Raw genomic sequence first — 13317 nt, 5'->3', positions numbered from 1 at the left:
ATGACACATTAAGAAGTGGAAGAAATGTAGCATGATATATCAAAATTGCGAGATCAAGTGCAACAAATTTCACTCTCACAAAGAGTAACCAAAAATGAACTGGAAGCTAAGATGCATGGTTTGAAACTTGACATGGAAGAAATTATGATTGTGAATATGGAATTTTTGAAGGATGGTTTAAAAACATATTTGAAAATGAACCTAGAAAGTTTGAAATAAGGTTTGACAAAATTGCTACAAAAAATGCTCTCTAGTGGTGACAAGGTACTCCACGAAAATCATGATGAGGATAAAAGGAATACAAATTATGATTTTAGAGACTCGCATAGTGGATTGAAGACTAACCACATTCCAAATATCGACATGAGGAAGTTTTATGGCAAGTATCTGGTGACATGGATGCTATAGATGGAGCAATTCTTTGATCTACATGATGTTCTGAACACACAAAAGGTACGCGTTGCGTCTTTATATTTAGAACAAAATTAGTTTGTATGGTATTGATGGATTTGTTCTCATAAACCACTTGTCACTTGGTCAATTTTTATGGAGGAAATGATAACACATTATGAGGATACAAAGAGAAACACCTTCTTTAGCCAATTGATTAATCTCAAACAAAAAGGTTCAATGGAGGAGCACATTGAGGACTTCCAAAAATTGAATATAAGGGTAAATGATATTCTAGAGGAGCATATGATTGATGTCTTCATAGGTACTTTAAAGGATATCATCCAACATGAGGTTCACCTTTGGGAACCTGATTCATTGGAGAAGGCATTCAGGGTGGCAAGAAAAATTGAAAGCAAAATTATGGCAGCAAGGAAGTCTACCACTCATAACTACAAAGATGTAAGTGTTTCTCTTATGATTCCACAACATACAAGGTTGACACCACAACAATTGGAAGAAAAATTAGCAAAAGGAATTTTTTACACTTGTGATAGAAAATATACTAAAGGTCATAAGTGTGCTGAAAAGAAACTATTTTACATATATTGTGAAGAGGAGGAAGAAAAGCAACAAGAAACATCAAAAGAAGATAATATACACCAGGAAACAACCCTAGAGAGAGAAGAAATGAGTCTAACCATATCTTGTAATGCATTGGAAAGAATTACCACTCCTCAAACTCTCAAGATAGAAGGAAAAATAAAGAAGAAAAAGGTAATAGTGTTGATTGATTCAGGTAGTACCCATAATTTTACTCATTGTAAGATAACTAAGGAATTGAATTTATTCCTATATCTAGAACCAAAGTGTCAAGTGATGATTGCAAATGGAGGAACTATAAATTATTCTAGAAAGTGCCACAATATCAAGCTAACCATGGGGAAATATGTATTGAATAGCCCAATGCTTTCCATTCCAATGGCCAATGTTGATGTTGTACTAGGAGTCCAATGGTTATAATCTTTGGGTACAATAGATTTTAATTTTCAAGAACTTTTCTTGAAACTTTTTTAGGAAGGAAAGGAAGTTTTATTAAGTGGTATCGTAGGGAAACCAGGAAAGATAATTAGCTCTAATGATAAAGCTTATAAAGAAATAACAACGAGGCATAATTACACAATTATGCTGACTAGCGGTTCAAACATCGAAATCATCTATTTCTCCAGATCTCAAAAAGTCTTTGAAAATCATTGCAAGGTATTTGAGACTAGGCCTCCTACCTATTCGTGATCATGATCATTCTATTCACTTGATTCCAGAAAGTGTTCCTCCATGCATTAGGCCATACAAATATCCTTATGCCAAAAAGAGTGAAATTGAACATATGGTTGCAGAAATGCTAGAGGTTGGTAAAATTCAACCTAGTCAAAGTTCTTTCTCTGCTATAGTAGTATTGGTACACAAGAATGATGTATAATGGTGCACGTATCTGGATTATAGGGAGTTCAACAAGATCACTATTAAATATAAATTTCTCATCCGTGTCATTGATGAATTGTTGGATTAATTACATGGATCAATTTACTTCACCAAGTTGGATCTTCATTCGGGATGTCATCAAATCAGAATGAAGACTGAAGACATTCTAAAAACAACATTTAAAAGTCATGAGGGTCATTATGAATTTTTGGTCATGCCTTTTGGCCTTACCAATGCATGTTCCACATTTGAAGGTTTGATGAATTCCATTTTCAAACCCTTCCTTAGAAAATTTGTGTTAGTATTTTTTGATGATATACTAATCTACATCAAGTCTTGGAAGGATCATATCCAAGATATTGACAAAGGTGCTCAAACTATTGGAGGAGAAACAATTATATGCAAAAACCTCAAAATGTTTCTTTGGAGTATAGGAGGTGGAATATCTGGGTCATATTGTATCACATGATGGTGTTAAGGTAGACCCTAACAAAATTAAAGCCATTAAGGATTGGAAAATCCCCAAAAACATAAAGCATATTCGAGGATTTCTCGGGTTGAAAGGGTATTATCACAAGTTTTTTTAATAATTATGGGATAATAGAAACACCTCTAACAACATTACTGAAGAAAGATGCATTTTCTTGGACTCCAAAAGCAACTAAGGCCTTTGAACATCTTAAAGAGACAATGTGCCAAGCACTGGTCTTAGCTACACTAGACTTAATGAAAACCTTTATTATGGAATGTGATGCCTCAGGAAATGGAATTGATGTTGTTTTAATGCAAGAAGGAAGACCCATTGCTTTTAAAATCCATCCAATCAAAGGAAAGTATTTACACAAACATATTTATGAGAAAGAAATGTTGGCAATACTATATGCACTAAAGAAATGGAGACCTCACCTAATGGGAAGACACTTCAAGGTAAAAATAGATCATGATAGTCTTAAATACTTTTTGGAAAAAATATTATCTTCAGAAGAGTAGCAAAAATGGGTTACAAATATGTTGGGTTATGAATTTGAAATCATCAACAAAAAAAGGAAGCAAAATGTTGTTGCAGATGCACTCTCAAGAAATGATGAGGATGTGGAAGCATTTATTTGTGCCATTTCTATTATCCAACCAGATTGGGTAACCGAAGCAAGGGATGAATGGAAGAATTACGAAGAAGTGTGGATGTCAGGTCAATTTACTAAGTAAACTAACGCAGGTGGTTTACTTGTCAATTCAGGTTTATAGACTTAGAAGCACGTCCAAAGTATATGGATTTCAAGTGAAGTCAATTTCGGAAGGCAAGGCTCAAAGGTTAAAGGAAATACATATTACAAATAAATTCTAAGTTTAAAGAAACTAAAAAGTCTCTGATTCAAGATGGAGTAAACGAAGGAAGAGGCTCCTAAGTTAGGAGGTCATGGTTGTCCTTCCCCATAGTACTGTCCTCAAGAAGAGAAACTAAAGAGCAGCAATTTGTGATGTGTAGAAGAAAATAGAAGAGGCTCATAACTTAGGAGTTGCTGGTTGTCCTTCCTTACGATTCTACTCCAACAACATTACCATTGCATCAAGAAACAAAACTGGAATTCAAGAAACAATTCAAGAAATGCAAAAGGATGATTTTTAGTTGTGATTCATAAATTGATAGAAAGAGAATTTAACTTAAATCCTTCATTGTCATTTCATATGAAAATTAATTTTTAAACCAAAATCATCCAAAAATCATACAGAAATCATAACACATCTAAGTAACTGAATCATAAAACTGAAACAAGAAATATTGAATCAAAACTATGCTAATTTATACAAAATTTACCCAAAGTGTACTTAGCTTGGTATGGGGGCCCTCCAACCTTACCTTTGACATCTGAAGAACTCTTCAGCTATAGCTAACTTAATAAATCATCTACAACATGAAAAAAAAATAGAATAGTAGAAATGATTATTCAAATTATCTCAAAAGTCTCCAATAATCTTAATACAATATTACACACTTTGAATGGTCCATAAACTCTGTTTAAATAAGAAAATCATAAACAAACTTTGCTATAATGGCTTTAATAGCCTTATCAATCCTAATCCATCCATACAGGTTGAACTCATCAAGTCTGGCTCACAAGATCATGGAAAATCCCACAAAATAATAAATTTGCTCCCTTTTACTAGGAATTCCTGGATGACAGGTCAAGTTTAACCAGCGTTGACCGGGCTTGTTTTTTCTTGGTTTGACTGAACCAATAGGTGTTTCTTCATCCATGGTTCCCAATATTTCCAAATATGCGCTTAGATATCGCCCAGGTGTCCTGCACATATGAATTTAATGAAGCTATTATGAGAATTTTTAATGCAGTCCAAATTTACTCTTAAAACCCAATATTTACAAAAATTTCCAAAAATTGAACAACTTAATTTAGTTACCTGAATATGAAAAATAGGACTAAAATGAGGCATACATAGGTGAAATAGGATGGAATATGGTGGTAAATAAATGGATTTAGAACAGACAAAGATGACCAAAATTGAGGGCTAACATTTCCCCCTTGCTGATGTTCAAGCATGTCCTCATGCTTGCCTCCTCCGTTTGGATCTCCTGAGTGATGACGCCACTGCTGTTTCTAATCCTGTAGATTCTTCCTATGCAACCTGAAGGAGAATTTTAATACCCTCATATTTCTCTTATTTGTATATGGCAGTCTTCACTTTTTGTTTCTCATATTTGTACTGCCATAACTTTTTCTCCTTTAGCCATCTGTAGGCTTGTTTGGAGATGAGGATATTCTGAGTCTCAAGCTTTTTAATCTGCTTGCTCAATTTCTTGTTCTCCTTGGTTATGTTTTTGTTATTTTCTTTATACATTTTGTTCTCCTTTTTCAAATGTCTCTCCATGATCTTGCTATCTTCCAGCTCACTTGTCAACTTTGTTATTTTCTTAAGATATACTTCATCATGCAGTTCTTTAGATTCTTCCCTGGTCTCTTTGGCATATGAGTGAGATGAGGTGGCTCCTACCCAAGCATCCTCAAAATAGGAGTCTTTCTCTATGGGATCTTCCTGGACTTCCTCCTCCAATCTCTGTATAATCTCATCAATTTGCTTTGATGTTTTTGGAGGCTCAATTCCAATAATTTTAATTGCTGGATCTTTTCCTTCGTTGCTTGGTTCCTCTTGTGATTTTCTTCTAGGCCTCCTAGGAATGGACAGAAATGATTTCTCTTTTTCAATCATAATATCATCTTGATTCTTCTTTAATTTTGTCTTAGGATACAAAGGAGAATGCATGATACTTCTTGTTACATGAAACTGCTCAAACTTCTTCTCATTGCCTGTTGTTTGTTCTTCAAAATGATGTTTAGCCAAAAACTCCTTCCAAAGCAACCCCTTATTCCTTACTTGATACTCAACAAGTATCTTGATTAGCCCATGATGATAGATATTGGCTTCCTTGGCTTTTGTTTTGTTCTTTACATTCTCTATCATTTTGGTTATGATTTTTTTAAAAGAATTAGGGTAAGTTGATTTTACAATCTCCCTTCATATGTTGAAGAAATTTGATATGATAGAGGCATAATACATTGTACCGATTATCACAAGAGAAGTACTTCTAGATAATCAAAACCAACTCTAGCCATGGCTCTCTAAGCCAATCTCTTGGAATCCCTCTTGTCTTATCAAAGGAACCCTTCCTTTGTTTCTTTAGGAAAAAGGTCCATACCTTGTCCTTAAAATGCATACCCTTGTGATACTCTTCTCCTATCAAAGGATGGTCCAATGCTTGAGAAAGGAATGTTGGGTTCAATGGTATAGAAATTTCACCAACTCTGGCTTGTCCATGTTCAAAATGCTCTATGAACTCTTGTGTGATTTTATCATTGTGACCATTGAAATTTTTAAGAAACTCTAGTAGCCCTGCCTGGTATAGTTTCTCTACTGCATCCTTACTCCAGTTTTCTATCTTGAAGTCTTTAGGTTCAGTTTTGGTTTCCATTTGCATTTGATCTATGTCCCAAGTAATATGGCCTTTTCCAATAAATAACATCATCATGAATATAACAAGCAATATATATATATATATGACGTTCTCATTCATGCAATATTTGGATAAAAATCATGGTGAATGTACTTACCAGACCTCTGTAGCTTTCAAAAAAAGAATGATATTCCTGCTTCTACCTTTAGGTCTTCAATTTCTCTGTCTCCTACTGCAAATGGTATTCAAAAAAAAAATCCTTTGTTTGTAAAACTGGGTAAAAAAACTCTCACTGTGAAAAACCTTGTACAAACATCTCCACTGCAAAAATCTTTCACTGTTTGCAAAATTGTGTTTAAAATCCTCTTTGTTTGCAAAATTTCCCATAAAAATCCATAAAAAAACTTCTCTGTTTGCAAAATTTCGTACAAAACTGCTCACTGTGTATACAAAAGGATGCTCAGTGTGTTTTTTATGTGCAAAATTTGGCAAACTGCGTTTAAAAATGTATGAGGAAATAATTTTTGGAATGATAACTGAGCTGTAAATGACTGTCGAAACCGTGTAGAGATTATCTTGTTTAGGGTTTCTTTGCTCCTATGTAAACATGCAATCCTAGTTAAACTCTCTTTCTCCAGCAATTTGAAAAATCATTAGTCTACAAGTGGCATATCCTTTTTAGGGTGACAGAGCATTACTGAAGTCGTGTTTCTCTCATAGTATGACACATTTAAACAACAACTTAAGTTGAACCATTTTCGAGAGAATAACACAATCTTAGAAATATTTTAACTGTTGAGAAGACCCCGAGATCTACTCTTACCTGATCACTGTGCAATTTATGGGATTTGATGGAGAACATGTTTGCTCAGCGCAAAAGAAATCTCGGTTTGGCGCTCTCCTCCTTTTAAACACAATGCTCCTCCTTATTTCTCCATGCAATTCCTCATGTTATCTCTAGTGCACAGGGTTCTCCTCTTTGCACACAGTTCTCTTTCAATCTCTGTGTATTTCTTAGTCAAACAGGGTTTTCTTTGTCGTGTTTTCTTTAGGCTGTGGATAAATAATGAATATGCAGTGTCCTTTGATTTTGAGCTGGGTTATGATGAAACTTAGTTGTGATGATGAAGAAAAACGCGTAAAAAATGTTTAACTGTGCATGCAACCCTTTGAAACATATTTTAACTGTTTGTTGCTGTGTTTTTTCGATTTGACTAGCTGACTGTTCATCCTGTCACTTGTACCTTTGGCTGCGACTTGTTTCACTTGATGCATCGTGGTTTTATGTGCATGATATAACTCTATTCATTTTGTACATAGCTTACCATTTGTTTAAACTTTGTACATAAATTGCATCGTGATTTGACACTCATATCATCGCTTTGTAACACAAGTGTTGTCCATTGTACGTGTCTCGACACTTGTTTTGTTTTTTTGTGAATTCTGCATCATAGCTTGTAATGGTTTGTAGTTTAGAGCTTTCAATACTCATCACTATTAGGACTAGTCTATGACTTTTGCATTGCATGCTTTCTTGATTATGCATTATGCTTGTTCATTATGCATTTTTAGATCCATTATACTTGCATTTCATGTTGCATATCCATTATTATACCTTTATCATTTCATACTTGCCCTTTTTTCATCATTTACATATACTTATGTATTGTTTTGTTTTGAAATGACCATAATCTTGGGTGATTTCAAATCAATTTATTTTTGAAATAAGATGTTAAGTATATTTGTAATTATACTAACTCTCTTTGTTCTTGTTTTGTAGGCATATGAGACTAATCCTTCTTGTTTTGTAGGCAATTTTCCATGAGGCAAAAAAAAAAATTGGCCCAAAAAGGAGATGTGGCCAAAAATTTGGTAAAAAATGCAAATGAATGTGGTTGAGTGAATGATGAATTGATGAATGTAAGGTTATAATAAGGTTAATGAATGTAATAAGGTGAATGAATAATGTAAGAGGTAAATGTATATAATATAGGGTGATATAGGATGTAGGATAATGTAGGATGATATATACATGGATAGGGGTGTTGCATATTCAAGTTTAAACTAGTTTATCAATTTTAGAAAAATATTCAAAATCGAAGGCATTAAGAATACTTTAAACTTACAGTACTTTCCTTTCGCTTGATAGCTCATTGTCAATGCTTTTCTTCTGTTGATGATGACCTTAGCTCTTTTGTCAACACTTGACCTTTTTCTAATGATGACAATACTTTGACCTCAAAATGAATTATGCTGAATGATTTTGTTGGATTGTAGATGCTTGTAGTTGCTTCTCAGGTCCCTTTGATGTTGATTTTAAGATGAATAATCAGGTCCCTTCTGCAATAACATATGACATTGATCTTGTTCAAGTCCCTTACTGATAAATATTGATTATGATGTCTTAGGTCCCTTCTGCAATACAACTGCTTGACATTAAACTAGTTGCATAGTTTGTTGGTTTATTATGAATCTCCCCCCTTGCTAATCTTGAGACTTGTCTTCAAGTCTTTGAATTTTGGAGGATGATTCTGCAAAATGAAATTGAAAAACATAAAAGAGAATTCATATTGGCCAAACAAGTTGGTTTTTCAATATGAATTCGAGTTTGTATTGCCAAACTCATTTATTATTTTTTAACTTTATTTTTTATTTTTTATTCTGGAAGTAGGGAAGGCATATCACTATGTTGTTCCAGTACTTCCATATTGTTTTATGTTGAGACTCTCTTCAGAAAGTCTTCTTTATTGATAGGCTTATTATAAACTTTGAGTCTATGACCATTAACTAGAAATGAAATGGCAGCTTCATCAATTGTCTTGATCTTGACTGCTCCATTGTCAAAGATTTATTCTATCTCATATGGCCCAAACCAATGAGTAGTAAACTTAGCTTTGAAATATTTATACTTGGAGTTGAAAAGAAGTGCATAGTCTCCCTTATGAAAAATTTTGTTTTTGATAAATCTCTCATTCCATTTGATTCTCTATTGTTGTACTAGTGATGTTTGCTCAACTAATTGTTGTTTGATCTCGTCTAGTTCATTCAACTACATAATTCTCCACTGTTGGGCTTCTAATAGGTCCAATCCCCATTCTGCTACAAGTTTAAATGTATGAATTTGAAATTCGATTGGTAACAAAACTTTTTTACCATATACCAGTTAATATGGGTCGAATCCAATAGTATTTTTCCTTGTAATTCTGTATGCCCATAATGCATCTTTTAATTTGTATGATCAATCTTTTCTGTTCATTTGCATTGTCTTTGTCATGATGTTTTCTAGAACCTTATTAGTAGATTCCACTTGTCCATTTGCTTGAGGATGATACAGAGTAGACTTTCTATGCTTGATTTTGTATTTTTCTATAAGATCTCGGACAACTTTAGAACTGAAATGTGATCCCTTGTCTGTAGAAATATTCCTTGGAACTCTAAATATTACAAAGATTTCTTCAAAGAGGAATGAAACCACTGTTTCTTCTGTTGCTCGTGCCACTGCTTTTGCTTCTACCCATTTTGTAACATCGTCTGTACACACTAAGATGTACTTATTTCCATTTGAAGGGAGGTTAATAGGTCCCACAAAGTCAAGAGCCCATTGTCAAATGGTTCCCTAAATACTTATGGTTTCAATGGCATCTCATATGATACTACGGGTCTTCCAGTTCTTTGACAACTATCACATCTTTTGACATAAGCCTTTGAGTCCTTGAAAATCGCTGGCCAGTAGTAGCCAAGTTTGAGCACCTTGCATGTTACTCGTTTATCTCCAAAATGGCCACCACGTGGTTCACCATGACATGGTTTTATAATATCATGAATTTCATCTTATCTTACACAATTTCTTATCAAAAGATTATGAACAATATAGAAAAGGTCACCATTGACCCAACTATATGTAACACTCTCTCTTATTATTTTTCTTTTCTGCTTGCTAGTGAAACGAGATGGTAATATTCCAGACAATAAATAATTAGCTACATCTGAAAACCATGGGGTTTTAGCTGTTATAGAAAATAGATGTTCATCAAGAAATTTGTCTAAAACAGGAATAAGATCACTAGGAAAATGAAGTCTTGACAGGAAATCTGCCACTTGATTATCTTTTCCTGGTCGATCTAGAACAGTGAGATTGAATTCTTGCATTAGTAACATCCATCTAGTAATTATGCCTTGGTAATTGTTTTATTCATTAAATATTTAATGGCTGAATGATCTGTATGAATAAATACTTGATAACATGTTATATAATGCCTAAATTTATTTACTGCATGCACAACAACTAGCATTTCTTTTTCAGTTACTGTATAGTTTAATTATGCCAAAGTTAGATTTTTGCTAATGAAATAAATGACATAGTTAAACTTATTTTCTTTTTGTCCTAGAGATACTCCTATAGTTTTATATGATGCATCAATAGATATATGGAATGACAATGACCAATTTGGTCCTATGAGAATGCGTGCTATAGACAATTTTTTTTTCAGTTTTTCAAATGTATTTTGACAATCTGTAGTCCATTGAAACTCAATGTATTTTGCAAGTAATTTGAACAAGGGTAAAGCTATTTTGCTGAAGTTTTCAATTAATCTTCTGTAATAGCTTGCATATCCCAAGAAACTTCTTACTTATTTCTGTGTTGTTGGTGGCATTAAATTTACAAGGACTTATATCTTTGTTGGGTCTACCTTTATTCCAGAAGAAGAAATGTGGTGTCCCAACACTATCCTTTTAGTTAACATCATAAAACATTTCTCATTGCCGAGGGATAAGTTTGTCTCTATGCATCTCTTTGGAACTTTTTCAAGGTTGTTTAAACAATCATCAAATGTACCTCCATAGACAGTAAAATCATCCATGTAGACTTCAACACATTCATGTATAAGATTTGCAAAGATAGCTAAGATTACCCTTTGAAATGTAGCAGGTGCATTACAAAATCCAAAAGGTAAAACATTATAAGCATATGTTCTCCAAGGACAAGTAAATGTAGTTTTATCTTGATCCTCTAATGCTATCTTGATTTGATTATAACCATTGAATCCATCAAGAAAGCAAAATAATGTTTTCCTTGCCAATGAGTCTAGTACTTGATTAATGAATGGTAGTGGGAAATAATCCTTAAGTGATGCCTTATTTAGTTCTCTATAGTCTATACAAATTTTCCATTTTCCATTTTTATTTGGTACCACAACTAAGGGAGAAATCCATTGACTCTCAGAGATGGGGTAGATAAATCCTACTAGTAATAGGTTATGCAATTCCTCTTTCACTATCTCCTTCATCATTGGATTCATTCTTCTTTGTGGTTGTCTTACTGGTTTGATTGTTTCATCTGTGTAAATGTGATGGATACAAGTTTTTGGATGGATTCCCTGCATGTCTGTTTAGTTCCAGGCAAAATCATTTGAATATTTCTATAACAATGTAATTACATGTTGTTCTTGTGATGATTGTAGATTATTACCAATATTTAGATTCTTTCCAGGGTTGATTTCAATGGCTTTTCTTTGAGATTGGTAATTGATCTGACAGGAAAAATGCTTTCAAATGAGTTCTGCAATGATTGAATAGTACAATTTTCCTGAAAACATTGATTTGAAAGATGATTTGTAGCTTCATATTTCGTTATTCGTAGTTTCTCAGAAATATCAGGTTCTGAGATAAAAAGGTATATTAAATCCTCATTTTCTTCTTCTTCTCTAAAATTAAAGGCTTGATTAATGCTTAAAATAGGTTGAGTTTCTTCTTGTTGGTCATCAGGCCATGATAGTAAAGAAGGAGGATAGAGTGTAATATGTTTCCTTTCATCTCCGTGTGCTATGATCATGCTTCTTGATATGCATCTAATGAAAGCACCTGCTGTGGCTAACCATGGTCTACCAATAATTAAAGGATGGCCTCCTAGATTTGTTTTGGTTGCAAGAGCAGAAATTCTACATGGTACTCCCATGAATCCAAAGAAACAATGATGTCCTCAAGTAATCCTTTCGGTACAACTTTAGATCTATCTGCTAGTTCTAAAATTGTAGTAGTAGGTCAGATATTTCGCAATTTTAAATACTTCATAGTTTCTGTAGTCATGACATTTATAATAGTTCCTAGATCAATTAAAGTTTTAGGAACTGAAAAATTATTGATTGAAATGGTAACCATAGGTATCCCAGGATCAATATACTTTTTAATTGTTGTTTTTGCAGACATGAGACTAGTTAATTTTCCAATGACTTGGATTGTGGGTGGATCTCTTTTCTTTCCAGCTAGATTTCTTAATACATAATACCTTTATTATTTTTGTATAAATTGGAATATCTTTGATAGCTTGCAACAAAGGAATTTTGACATAAGAATTCTTTAATTCATCTAAGATATCAAATTCAGGAAGAGAAATTGAAGTTTTATGCTCTACTAACCTTTCTGGGAAAGGTGGTGTTTGAGTCATAATAGTTTTACTTTTCTGAATTTGATTCTTTGGATTAGATTTTTCAGATTGTTCTCCTTCTTCAATTTGTTCTTCTATGATTGGTGGAGAACCTTCTTTAGAACTTTTACAGACCTCAAGTGGATGTCTTGAATGGGAAGAATAGAATATGTTGAAAATAATGTTGTTTCTTCCACATTATATGCTCGCCTTTCCACTTTATTACTCGGATTTTCTACTAGCTGAGCTGGTAATTGTGTTGGTTTGGGTGGTGGTTGGTTAGAAGGTAGTTGAAGATACCCAGGTTGAGTTAGTACATGCATTAATTTTTGTGTGAATGGATTTGATTGAGGGGATTGCTGGAATTGCTGATATGGAAATGGTTGTTGAGGATGTGGTTGTTCATATGACCGTTGAGGATAAGATTGATATTGTTGTTGAGGGTAAAATTGTTGGGGAGGTTGGGCTCCATAAGCATATCCTCGCCAACTTTGTGAAGGTTGGTTTTGGTTTTGCTGAGGAGGCCAAACCTGCCATGGCATAGGAGCATTCCATGAATTTTGATACTAAAAATTCTGGGGAATTTGTTGAGGAAATTGTTGAGATGTACCTGCAAAACATGGTTTCCAAGCTCTTCTTGATGCCATATAATAAAATCCTCGAGTTTCTTCTAGTTGGCCTACTTGCAATTCTTTTAATGTTGGACAATCATCTGTGACATGATTTTCTATACAAAGTCCACAAACATGTATATTATCCAAATGATACTCTCGTAAAGGATGCTTCTTCCTACAATTAGGACAAAAGATTGATAGTATTTGTTCTTGTTGTTCTTGTTTATTCTTTGCTTTCAATACATCAACCTATGTTCGTAAGGTGTTCAAAAGATCAGTTTTAAAATTTGCTAACAAACTCCCTATTTTGTGTAGTGATGTCTTCTAGAGTCATCACATTCATGGTTTATTGTATCGACGTTTCGAACCAACCTCTGTGGTTCATCATCAGGTACAAATGTGTGAAAAAGTCAGATAATGATGGGGCAATAAATAAAGGA

This window comes from Pinus tabuliformis, chromosome 7 (assembly GCF_031772625.1).
Source record: "Pinus tabuliformis cultivar Carrire ecotype Pingquan chromosome 7, CPIR1, whole genome shotgun sequence".
Classification (NCBI taxonomy): Eukaryota; Viridiplantae; Streptophyta; class Pinopsida; order Pinales; family Pinaceae; genus Pinus; species Pinus tabuliformis.
The sequence above is the reverse complement of the archived record's forward strand: the minus strand, read 5'-3'. Positions refer to the sequence as shown.